Below are 12,192 nucleotides of genomic sequence, written 5' to 3'. Positions count from 1 at the left end.
GCAAATAAATGGTCCTCTAGGTGCTCCCTACGTATTGTTACAAAACCTACATCCTTTTCACCCCTTTTATATTCCTTTTACGGCTATTAATTTTTAATTCTGGAGACACAGTCATTGCCTTTCTGGTTCTCTGGCGGGAGATAAATGTGATTTAGATCCTGTTTTATGTATGCTTGGGGTTGATGGTTCTGATTGTATCTATTTCCCAAGAGAAAAATTGCTGGTCCCCACAAGTCCTTCCTTGCGGGTCATAAAACAAATATTAAATAATGGCAATAAGCTATGAAACTTCTAAGTGCTCCAATGTTTAATTAAACGATTGCTGGTGAAAATAGCTGGCTGTATAGACAACTCACATGATTTACCTTATTAGTGTAGACCGTACACATTTCTCGGGCCCTCGAGACCTCCTAGTGCATGTACAGAATATCAACTATTATTTCTTGAGCCATATTTTTATAACTTACAGCCCTCTGGTATGTTGATGAGAGAACAGGGGCTACCCAAGTTGTGTTCTCTCAAAACTAGATTTCTGATTCCCAAACAGAACTGTTTTTTGACACTTAAAATAAACAAACTCTGTAAGTCTGTTACATTTAATATTTTATTCCCCCCCGCAACCCCACCCCCCGCCAATGGGCTATTTAATGTGAGGTTTGTAGAGAAGTAAAAAGTTAAAACTTTCAGCTCTTCCTTTCATTACTTTTACCAAAGAATCTACAGAAAAGAGCTGGAAGAGTTTTAAAATGCAAGCTTTGATGACATTCTGGATCTCATCTAAGTATACTCTTTTTTTTTTTTTTTTTTTTTTTGAAACGGAGTCTCACTCTGTTGCCAGGCTGGAGTGCAGTGCCACAATCTGGGCTCACTACAACCTCCGCCTCCTGTGTTCAATCAATTCTCCTGCCTCAGCCTCCTGAGTAGCTGGGACTACGGGCGCACGCCACCATGCCCAGCTAATTTTTGTATTTTTAGTGGAGATGGGGTTTCAGCATGTTGGCCAGGATGATCTTGACCTCTTGACCTCATGATCTGCTCGCCTCAGCCTCCCAAAGTGTTAGGATTACAGGTGTGAGCCACTGCGCCCGGCCATAAGTATACTCTATATTAATCACTGACAATTTTATTTATAGGAGTATAATCCACTCAGTGCTGTTATTGTCAGTCTTCTACAGATTCTGCAAAGATATTAGCTAAAGTGCATAGGATCTGTCCTAGAAGGCTCTAAGGAAAGATTTTAAAGTAGGTACTAGGATCAAATTACGTGTGTGCATGTGCATAACCACAGAGTGGGCTCCTCCCACCCCCCACACATGTATTAAGTCAAAATAGAGACACTTTCTACTTTTTTGTGTATCTTTTTAAAACGGGTTTTGGGAACCCCTGCATGTGTCCCCCCACTCATCTCAAATCCTCACAATTTATTTCTTCTCCCAAAATTATAAAAATTTTATTTTCTTTCTAGGGACAAAAATGTTCCTAAACATTAATACGTATGTAAGAAATAAGCCAGAGCTGAGTGGTATCGCTTCACTGGGGATGGCTTTACTGATTGCTACAATGCTGCGGACTCATTCGGCTGATCCAAATATGCACTTAATTTCTGTCTATATAAACTATACGCCAATATGATTTATACTGATTATATATAATTTATATAGATATAATTTATCTATATTATAATACCTTTCTATCTACATCTGTCTATATGTAATTTATATCAAATTTATAGCTACACAACATAAACCAGCTTGCGGTGATGAACATTCTCCAGAAGCAGAGGCATTTCAGGTAGATTCAAACAAATGATTTGCAAAGAATCATCAAAAATCGATCTTCTGTTCAGAGCTGCACTTCATTAAATAAATGTGGGATTCAGTCATAAAAAGAAAAACAATATGCCTTGACTAGCTATGTTTCACCTTTTAAAAGAGAAAGAGAGAAAAGGAAGGAGCGAAAGACAGAAAGAAGAGATTTTTTAAAAACTTCAACATGTTGTGATGAGGTAGAAGAGAGTGGGATTAGGGGGTTGTGGGGTTGGGGGAGGATTGGTTCTGGTCATCTTATTTCCATTTACTGACCGGGTCACCTTGGGAGAATCAGTTCATGTTTCTGAACATCAGTTTACTCCACAGAAAACGGGAATGATCATGCTCATCTTACAGGGAATAGGAAGATATTTACACATAAGAGCTTTGGAAACCATGAACTCACATGGGTTAATTCAACGTGTTAATTCAACTTCTGTATCTACTTCATCCCTGGGGTGAGACAGGAAAAGCTTTATTTTCTCACTGTAGTTGGATTCTATTTGTGACACAATGGTTTAAAATCACGTCTTAAAGAGATGATGGCTTTGGGTATTAGTCAAGTCTACAGACTAGTGCTTTTTAAACTTCAGTGTCCACACAGATCACCGGCAGTCTCATTAAAATGCAGGTCTGGGGTGGAGCTTGAGATTCTGCATGCCTAACCAGCTCCTGGGCAAGGCCAAGGCTTGAGAACCCTGCCTGGTTTTTGATAATATTAAGGGCTGCTTCCCCACTTCCACATGCTGAGCACACATTATTTACTGGATCACAGCGCAGAGTTGTAAGTGCTGCTGCTGATGTCATTCGAGTTTTTTTCATGGTGATAAATACGTCCTCTGGGAATGATTGCAGCCAACAGAGAGGACTGTAAACGGAATGACAGGGTGAGGCAAGTAGGGGAGAGAGTGATCCGTGGAAGAATCTGCTGCTTCTCCTCCTCTCTTGCCTGTCACTCATGATGAATGGCTCTATGCAGAAAGGTTGGACTCAACCGCAGTGGTGACTTGCAATTAAACTCCCCACGCATTCTTCGCCATGTCTTTCATTAGCATACTGCCCATAATATGTATCATAATTATGGTCCATAATATATATCATACCAGGGTGGAGATAAACCTTCATTTTGGTAGATTGTTACACATATAAGCATCTATCTCTCTTATTAGGGAATTTAATTTTATACCTTAAAGCAGAAGTTTTGGCTTCATAACATCAAGATGAAGCAATAATAAGAAATACAAATGACAAATTACAATAAATAGTACAGAGGCAAGCCATCTTCACTAAAAGCCACGTAGACACCATAATCTCCACTTTTTAAAATCAAGCCATTCATCCAAGAAATATTTATTGAATCTCTACAGCATGCCAGGTATCATTCTGGGATCTAGGATAAAGGACTGAAAGAAACAGCTTCTCTGCTCTGACAGAGCTTATAGTGTACATAAATAAGCAAATACAGGACATACCAGGTAGGGATAAATAAAGAAAAAAAAGATAAAGCAAAGTAAGGAAGAAAGGAAAAGCAGATATGGGAGTTTTGTTTTATATAGGGAGAAGATGGTAGTGAAAAGGGGTCAGAGAAGACTTAAAGAAAGTGAGATCAAGATACATGGATGGGCCAGGCATGCTAGCTCAGGCCTGTAATCCTAGCACTTTGGGAGGCCAAGTCTGGAGACTGCTTGAGGCCAGGAGTTTGAGACCAATCTGAGGAACATAATGAGACACCATCTCTACAAATTTTTTTTTTAAGTAGCTAGATATGATGGTGTGCAACTGTAATCCCAGCTACTCAGGAGTAAGAGGTGGGAGGATCACTTGAGCCCAGGAGGTTGAGGCTGCAATGAGCCATGATTGTGCCACTTCACTCCAGCCTGGGCAACAGAAAAAGACCCTGTCTTTTTTTTTTTTTTTTTTTTTAAAGAGGATATATGGATATACAGTTAAAGAGATAACCAGGCAGAGAAAAAGAAGAATCGAGAACCCCAAAACTTTTTCTCTAAGCAACTTTAAGAATCAGGTTGCCATTTTAATAAGGACCTTATGTAAGCAAAAATGAACCAAGTGTTAATATATTCTGGGCACTATTTTTCTCAATTTAATTTTAAATTCAATTTTATACTGAGAGGGAAAAAAAGAGAAAGAGAAAATGGACATCATTGGACATGAAAATTCAATAATAGGCAATCCTCTTTAAAATAAATGTGAAAGATTTTTTAAAACTGGAGAATAAGGTTTTATATAAGTTATTTTGTACACAACTGATAATTACTGATAATTTTTTTTTTTTGAGATGGCTTCTTTGTCACCTAGGCTGGAGTGCAGTGGCATGACCTCGGCTCACTGCAACCTCTGCCTCTCAGATTCAAACAATTCTCCTGGCTCAGCCTTCCAAGTATCTGGGACTATAGGAGCCTGCCACTATGCCCAGCTAATTTTTTTTTTTTTTTTTTTTTGTATTTTTAGTAGAGACGGGGTTTCACCATGTTGACCAGGCTAGTGTTGAACTCCTGACCTCAGGTGATCCGCCCGCCTTGGCCTCCCAAAGTGCTGGGATTACAAGTGTGAGCCGCTGCACCCTGCTTACCCTTTTTTTAATCTTTAATTTTTGTTTTGTCAAGATGGAATCTTGCTATGTTGCCCAAGCTGGTCTTGAATTCCTGGGCTCAAGCAATCCTCCCACTGAAGCCTCCTAAAGTGCTAGGATTACATGCCCAGTACAATTACACGTTTAAATATACAAGTTTTCTTTTTAAAAAATGTTTACCTAATTTGCATACAAATGTTCCAATAATCTATTACATACATCTTTAAAAAAAAAAACGGTAATACTATGTATTTATTTTAGAACATCTGTTAATGAGTAATATGGTTTGATTCTGTGTCCCCACCTAAATTTCATGTCGAACTGTAATCCCCACACATTGGAGAAGAGTCCTGGTAAGAGGTGACTGAATCATGGGGGCAGATTTCCCCCTTGCTGTTCTCATGACAGTGAATGAGTTCTCATGAGATCTGGTTGTTTTAAAAGTGTGTAACCCTTCCCCTTTTTGCTCTCTCTTCTTCCTGCTCCAACCATGTAAGATGTGCTGGCTTCCCCTTCACCTTCTGTCACGATTGTAAGCTTCCTGAGGCCTCCCGGCCATGTCTCCTGTACAGCCTGCAGAACTGTGAGTCAATTAAGCCTCTTTTCTTTATAAATTACCCAGTCTCAGGGAGTTCTTTATAGTAGTGTGAGAATGGATTAACACAATAAGCAATAACACAACAGCTTAAATCAACATATTAAAAAGTCAAAAAAGAAAGATCATCTTAAGAGATTTCAAAAAATCTTCTGATAAAAATTCAACACCAGAGAACTTCTGCTTTCAGCAACATGCAATAAACATATTTCTCTCACAAATAGAATTAAAAACTTTGGAATATATATTTTTATATGTATATATATAATTTTTTTTTGAGACCGAGTCTCTCTCTGTCACCCAGGCTGGAGTTCAATGGCGCGATCTCAGCTCACTGCAAACTCTGCCTCCCAGGTTCAAGCAATTCTCCTGCCTCAGCCTCCCAAGTAGCTGGGATTACAGGCGCCTTCCACCATGCCAGGCTAATTTTTGTATTTTTAGTAGAGACAGGGTTTTACCATGTTGGCCAGGCTGGTCTCAAACTCCTAACCTCAGGGGATCCACCCACCTTGGCCTCCCAAAGTGTTGGGATAACAGGTGTGAGCCACCACACCTGGCCTGGGACATTATGTATTAAATGAACATAAAAAGACTCTGAAAGGTGGAGAGAAGAATCCAGACTGGCTAAGGATCTTGGGACCCAAGGAATGATGTGGTGGTAAGTTTCCTGGGTTTTCTTTTTACTTCAACATCCCAGACTTAGAGTTGAAGGAAACAGCAACCTCGAAACACCAATAGGCACAGACAAGAAAAAAAAAAAAAAAAAAAAAAAAAAAAAAAAACCATGAAATTTTGCTCTCTGTAACCAAAGGAACAAGAAAGGGACAGCATAGCAAAACAAAAAACTTTTAGCCAATAACCTACTTGCTCTACTCTGACCAAGCACCAAAGAAAAGACTGTGACCTATTCTTGTCCCCACCAGCGAAGACTGTGTGGGAAGCCTAGATTTCCAGCCATCAGAGGCTGTACCAAGGAAGCTCAACACCACGCCACACCATGATGGTATCAGAGAAGGCAAATAGGGAACTGGGACTTTCATGCCCATTGCTGGTAACAAGACCTTCCCCACACCTCTACCATGTCAGTGAAAACCAAATGGGGAACCTGGACTTGCACCTCCGCATGGCAACAATAAGAAGCCCTTTCCTTCCCAGTGTGGTGGTGTCAGAAGGCAGTAGTGAAGAGTCAGGGCTTTCCACAGTTGTGTCCGTGGAATTCTTCTAGAATTCCCACTCCCAGTGGTAACAAGAACCTGTTACAACTCAGGTATCAACAAAGGCTGACTGGGAGAACTGGACTTCTACCTCCACTTGTCAATAATGAGGCAATATGCCCCTCCAGTATACCAGGGTAATGTCAAAGAAAGCCAGATAAAATAGTTTAAATAAGACCCAGAGTCTCATATCATAGTATGAAAATGTCTAGGTTTCAACTGAAAATCATTCATAATACCAAGAACCAGGAAGAGCTCAACCTGTTTGAAAAAAGACAATGCTCTCTTCGGCAGCACATACACTAAAATTGGAAAAATACAGAGATGATTAGCATGGCTCCTGCACAAGGATGACATGCAAATTTAAAGCATTTCATCTTTTGTAATGCTGCCCAAGAAAATCATCCCCAAGACACATAATCATCAGATTCTCCACAGTCAAAATGAAAGAAAAAATGTTGAAAACAGGTAGAGAGAAAGGTCAGGTCACCTACAAAGGGAAGCCCATCAGACTAATAGCAGACTTCTCAGCTGAAACCATAAAAGCCAGAAGAGATTGGGGGCGAATATTCAACATTCTTAAAGAAAAGAAATTCCAACCCAGAATTTTATATCTGGACAAACCAAGCTTCATAAGCAAAGGAGAAATAAGATCCTTTTCAGACAAACAAGTGCCTTACAAGAGCTCCTGAAGGAAGCACTAAATATAGAAAAGAAAGACCATTACCAGCAACTGCAAAAACACACTGAAGTACACAGACCAGTGACAATATAAAGCAACCACATAAACAAGTCTGCATAATAACCAGCTAACATCATAATGACAGGATCAAATCCACACATATCAATACTAACCTTAAATGTAAATGGGACCAGGCGTGGTAGCTCATGCTGGTAATCCCAACACTTTGGGAGGCCAAGGGAGGCCTGGCTCACTTGAGGCCAGGAGTTTGAGAGCAGCCTGGCCAACATGGTGAAAACCCGTCTCTACTAGACATACAAAAATTAGCTGGGCATTGTGGCAGGTGCCTGTAATCCCAGCTACTCAGGAGGCTGAGGCAGGAGAATAACTTGAACCTAAAAGGCAGAGGTTGCAGTGAGCTGAGATGGTGCCATGACACTCTAGCACGGGTGACACAGCGAGGCTCCATCTAAAAAAATAAATAAATGTAAAGGGGCTACGTGCCCCAATTAAAAGACATGGAGTGGCAAGCTGGATAAGGAACCAAGACTCATTGGTATACTGTCTTCAAAAGACCCATCTCACATGCAGCGACACACATAGGCTCAAAATAAAGGGATGAAGAAAAACCTACCAAGAAGATGGAAAACAGAAAAAAGCCATGGTTGCAATCCTAGTTTCTGACAAAGCAGACTTTAAACCACCAAAGATTCAAAAAAGACAGAGAAAGGCATTATATAATGGTAAAAGGTTCAATTCAACAAGAAGATCTAACTATCCTAAATACATACACACCCAACACTGGAGCATACAGATTCATAAAGCAAGTTCTTAGAGACCTGCAAAGAGACTCAGACTCCCACACAATAATAGTGGGAGACTTTAACACCCCATTGACAACATTGGCAGGTCACTGAGATAGAAAATTAACAAAGATATTTGGGACCTGAACTCAGCTCTAGATCAAATGGACTTGATAGACAACTACAGAACTCTTCACCCCAAAACAACAGAATATACATTCTTCCCATTGCCACATGGCATATACTCTAAAATCAATCACATAATTGTAAGTAAAACACTCCTCAGCAAATGCAAACTAACTGAAATTAGAACAGTCTCTAGGGCTATGGTGCAGTCAAATTATAAATTAAGACTAAGAAATTCACTTAAAACCATACAATTACATGGAAATTGAATAACTACTCTTGAATGACTTTTGTGTAAATAGTAAAATTAAGGCAGAAATCAAGTTCTTTGAAACTAATGAGAACAAAGATACAACATACCAGAATCTCTGGGACACAGTTAAGGGAGTGTGAAGAGTGAATTTTATAGTCCTGAATGCTCACATCGAAAAGTTAGAAAGATCTCAACAACCTAACATCACAACTGAAAGTACTAGAAAACCAAGGGAAAACCAACCCCAAAGCTATCAGGACAAGAAATAACCAAAAGCAATACTGAACTGAAGGAGATTGAGACATAAAAAATCTTTCACAAGATCAATAAACCCAGGAGCTGGTTTTTTGAAAAAATTAGTAAAATAGACTGCTAGCTAGACTAACAAAGAAGAAAAAAGAGAAGATTCAAATAAACGCAATCAGAAACAATAAGGGAAATATTACCACTGACCCCACAAAAATACAAACAACCATCAGATAATACTATGAACAACTCTACTCTATGCATGTAAACTAGAAAATCTGGAAGAATTAGATAAATTCTTGGACATATACACTCTCCCTAGAGTGAACCAGGAAGGAAATGAATCCCTGAACAGAACAATAATGAACTCTGAAATTTAGGGAGTAATAAATAGCCTTCCAACCAAAAAAAAGGCCAGGACCAGATGGATTTACAGTTGAATTCTACCACATGTACGAAGAGCTGGTATCATTTCTACTGAAACTGTTCCAGAAAATTAAGGAGGAGAGAGTCCTCCCTAACCCACTCTAAGAGGCCAGTATCATCCTGATACCAAAACCTGGCAGAGATAAAATAAAAGAAAACTTTAGGCCAATATCCTTGATAAACATCAGTGCAAAAATCCTCAAAAAATACTGGCAAACTGAATCCAGCAGCACATCAAAAAGTTTATCCACCACGATCAAGTAGGCTTTATCCCTAGGATGCCAGGTTCAACATATGCAAATCAATAAATGTGACTCATCACATAAACAGAACTAAAGACAAAACCCATACGATTATCTCAATAGATGCAGAAAAGGCTTTTGATAAAATTTAACTCTGTTCATGTTAAAAACTCTCAGTAAAATAAGTATTGAAGGAACACACCTCAAAATAATAAGAGCCATATATGAGAAACCCACACTCAACATACTGAATGGGCAAAAACTGGAAGCATTCCTCTTGAAAACTGGCACAAGATAAGGATGCCTTCTTTCACCACTCCTTTTCAACATACTGTTGGAAGTCCTGGCCAGGGCAGTCAGGCAACAGAAAGAAATAAAGGGCATCCAAATAGGAATTTCTATCCCTGTTTGCAGATGACATGATCCTATATCTAGAAAACTCCTTAGTCTCAGCCCAAAAGCTTAAGCTGATAAGCAACTTCAGCAGAGTCTCGAGATACAAAATCAATGTGCAAAAATCATTGCAATCCTGTACTCCAAAAACAGTCAAGCTGAGAGCCAAATCAGAAACAAACTCCCATTCTCATTTGGCACAAAAAGAATGAAATACCCAGGCATACAGCTAACTAGGGATGTGAAAGGTCTCAAGAAGGAGAACTACAAACCACTGCTCAAAGAAACCAGAGATGACACAAACAAATGGAAAAACATTCCATGCTCATGGATAGGAAAAATCAATATTGTTAAAATGGTCATACTGCCCAAAGCAATTTATAGGTTCAATGCTATGCCTATCAAGCTACCACTGACATTCTTCACAGAATTAGAAAAAACTATTTTAAAATTCATATGGAGCCAAAAAAGAGCTTGAATAGCCAAGGCAATCCTAAGCAAAAAGAACAATGCTGGAGGCATCATGCTACTCCATCTCAACTATACTACAGGCTACAGTAAGCAAAACAGCATGCTACTGGTACAAAAACAAACACATAGACCAATGGAACAGAATAGAGAACCCAGAAATATGACTACACATCTACAACCATCTGAACTTTGACAAACCTGACATAAACGAGCAATAGGGAAAGGATTCCCTATTCAATAAATGGTGCTGGGATAACTGGCTAGCCATATGCAGAAGATTGAAACTGGATCTCTTCCTTACACTATATACAAGCACGAACTCGAGATGGGTTAAAGACTTAAATGTGCAACCCAAAACTATAAAAATCCTGGAAGACAATCTAGGCAATAGCATTTAGGACACAGGCACAGGCAAAGATTTCATGATGAACATGCCAAAAGCAATTGCAACATAAGCAAACATTGACAAATGGGATCTAATTAAACTAAAGAGCTTCTGCACTGCAAAAGAAACTATCATCAGAGTAAACAGACAACCTACAGAATAGGAGAAAATATTTGCAAACTATGCGTCTGACAAATATTCATCTGTCTAATATTCAGCATCTATAAAAACTTAAATAAATTTACAAGAAAAAAACATTAAAAAGTTGGAAAAGCACATGAACAGACATTTTTCAAAAGAAGATATACATGTGGCCAACAAGCATATGAAAATAAAAATCTCAATATCACTGGTCATTAGAGAAATGCAAATCAAAACCACAATGAGATATCATCTCACACCAGTCAAAATAGCTGTTATTAAAAAGCTGAAAAATAACAGATGCTGGTGAGGTTGTGGAGAAAAAGGAATGAGAAAAAGGAATCCCACCATTGGTGGGAGTGTAAATTCGTTCAACTGCTGTGGAAGACAGTGTAGCAATTCCTCAAAGACCTAATGACAGAAATACCATTCAACCCAGCAACTCCATTACTGGTTAGATACCCAAAGGAATATAAATCATGCTATTATAAAGACACATGCACACATATGTTCATTGCAGCACTATTGACAATAGCAAAGACATGAAATAAACCTAAATGCCCATCAATTATAGACAGGATAAAGAGAATGTAGTACATATACACCATGGAATACTATGCAGCCATAAAAAAGAATGAGATAATGTTGTTTGCAGGGACATGAACGGAGCTAGAGGCCATTATCCTTAGCAAACTAATACAGGTATAGAAAATGAAATATCACATGCTCTGACTTATAAGTAGGAGCTAAATGAGGCAAATACATGGACACATAGAAAGGAACAACACACACTGGGGCCTATCAGATGAGGGAAGGTGGGAGGAGGAAGTGGATCAGAAAAAATAACCAATGCATACTAGGGTTAATATCTGGGTATTAAGATGAAATAATCTGTACAACAAACCCACATGACCCTATGTTTACCTATGTAACAAACTTGTACATGCACCCCTGAACTTAATATAAAAGTTAAAGAAAAAAAGACAATCAACAGATGCCAACAGAGATGGAATTATACATGCTTGAAACAAATTAAGTAATAGGCAGCTTCAGCAGAGAAATATAAGATAAATAGAAGAACCAAATGGAAATTTTAGAAATAAAAAATACTGTAGCTGAATTTAAAAGCTCAGTGAATAGGATCAACACCAGAATGGTGGGAACACAGGGAAAAAGTCAGTGAATGGAAAAATAGAATAATAGAAATTGCTCTGAAGAACTGAGAGAAAAAATAGACTGAAAAAAAATGAACAGAGGTTAAGTAACAAAACTAAAAATCTACCATCATTTCATCAGAGTTCTGGAAGAAGTGAAGGAAGAGGGAAGGGCTGGAAAAATACCTGAAAAGATAATAGCTGAAAACTTCACAAATTTGACCAGAGATATAAACTTACAGATTCAACAATTTAAGTGAATATTAAACAGGATAAACCCAAAGAAATTCAAGTCAACACACATCATAATTAAACTTCTGGAAACTAAAAACTAACAAACAAAAATCTTGAAAGCAGCTGGAGAGAAACAACAGTATAACAAAACAACCTTTGTTTACAATGTAGTTCTGCCCCTTACCTTCCTATAATTTGCTGGGCTCATTTAGTTTCCCAAGAGAATCATTTACAAACTGTTGTCTGCTCTTTGGGCCCATTTCTTTCCCTTGAAAATTATTTACTACCCCTCCTGATTGCCCACATCCTCCATTTTCCTCTTTCCCCTGAGGAGGGTGTTATTTAGGCTTCAGCTATCTGACCCTCTTTGATTCTCATATTTTGTATGGCTCCCATGCTTACACACAATAATACATTTGTATGTCTTTT

General features: G+C 38.5%; 1 non-coding gene across 1 annotated transcript; it reads left to right on the top strand.

The window, feature by feature from the left end:
- Positions 1 to 6,485: 6,485 nt before the first annotated feature.
- On the top strand, positions 6,486 to 6,591 carry LOC119622982 (U6 spliceosomal RNA). Its single transcript, XR_005239496.1, has one exon. It is a non-coding gene; the product is annotated as a U6 spliceosomal RNA (small nuclear RNA).
- The last annotated feature ends 5,601 nt before the right edge of the window (positions 6,592 to 12,192 follow it).

Source organism: Chlorocebus sabaeus, chromosome 12 (genome assembly GCF_047675955.1).
Source record: "Chlorocebus sabaeus isolate Y175 chromosome 12, mChlSab1.0.hap1, whole genome shotgun sequence".
NCBI classification, from domain to species: Eukaryota; Metazoa; Chordata; class Mammalia; order Primates; family Cercopithecidae; genus Chlorocebus; species Chlorocebus sabaeus.
This window is presented reverse-complemented; position numbering and strand designations above follow the sequence as displayed.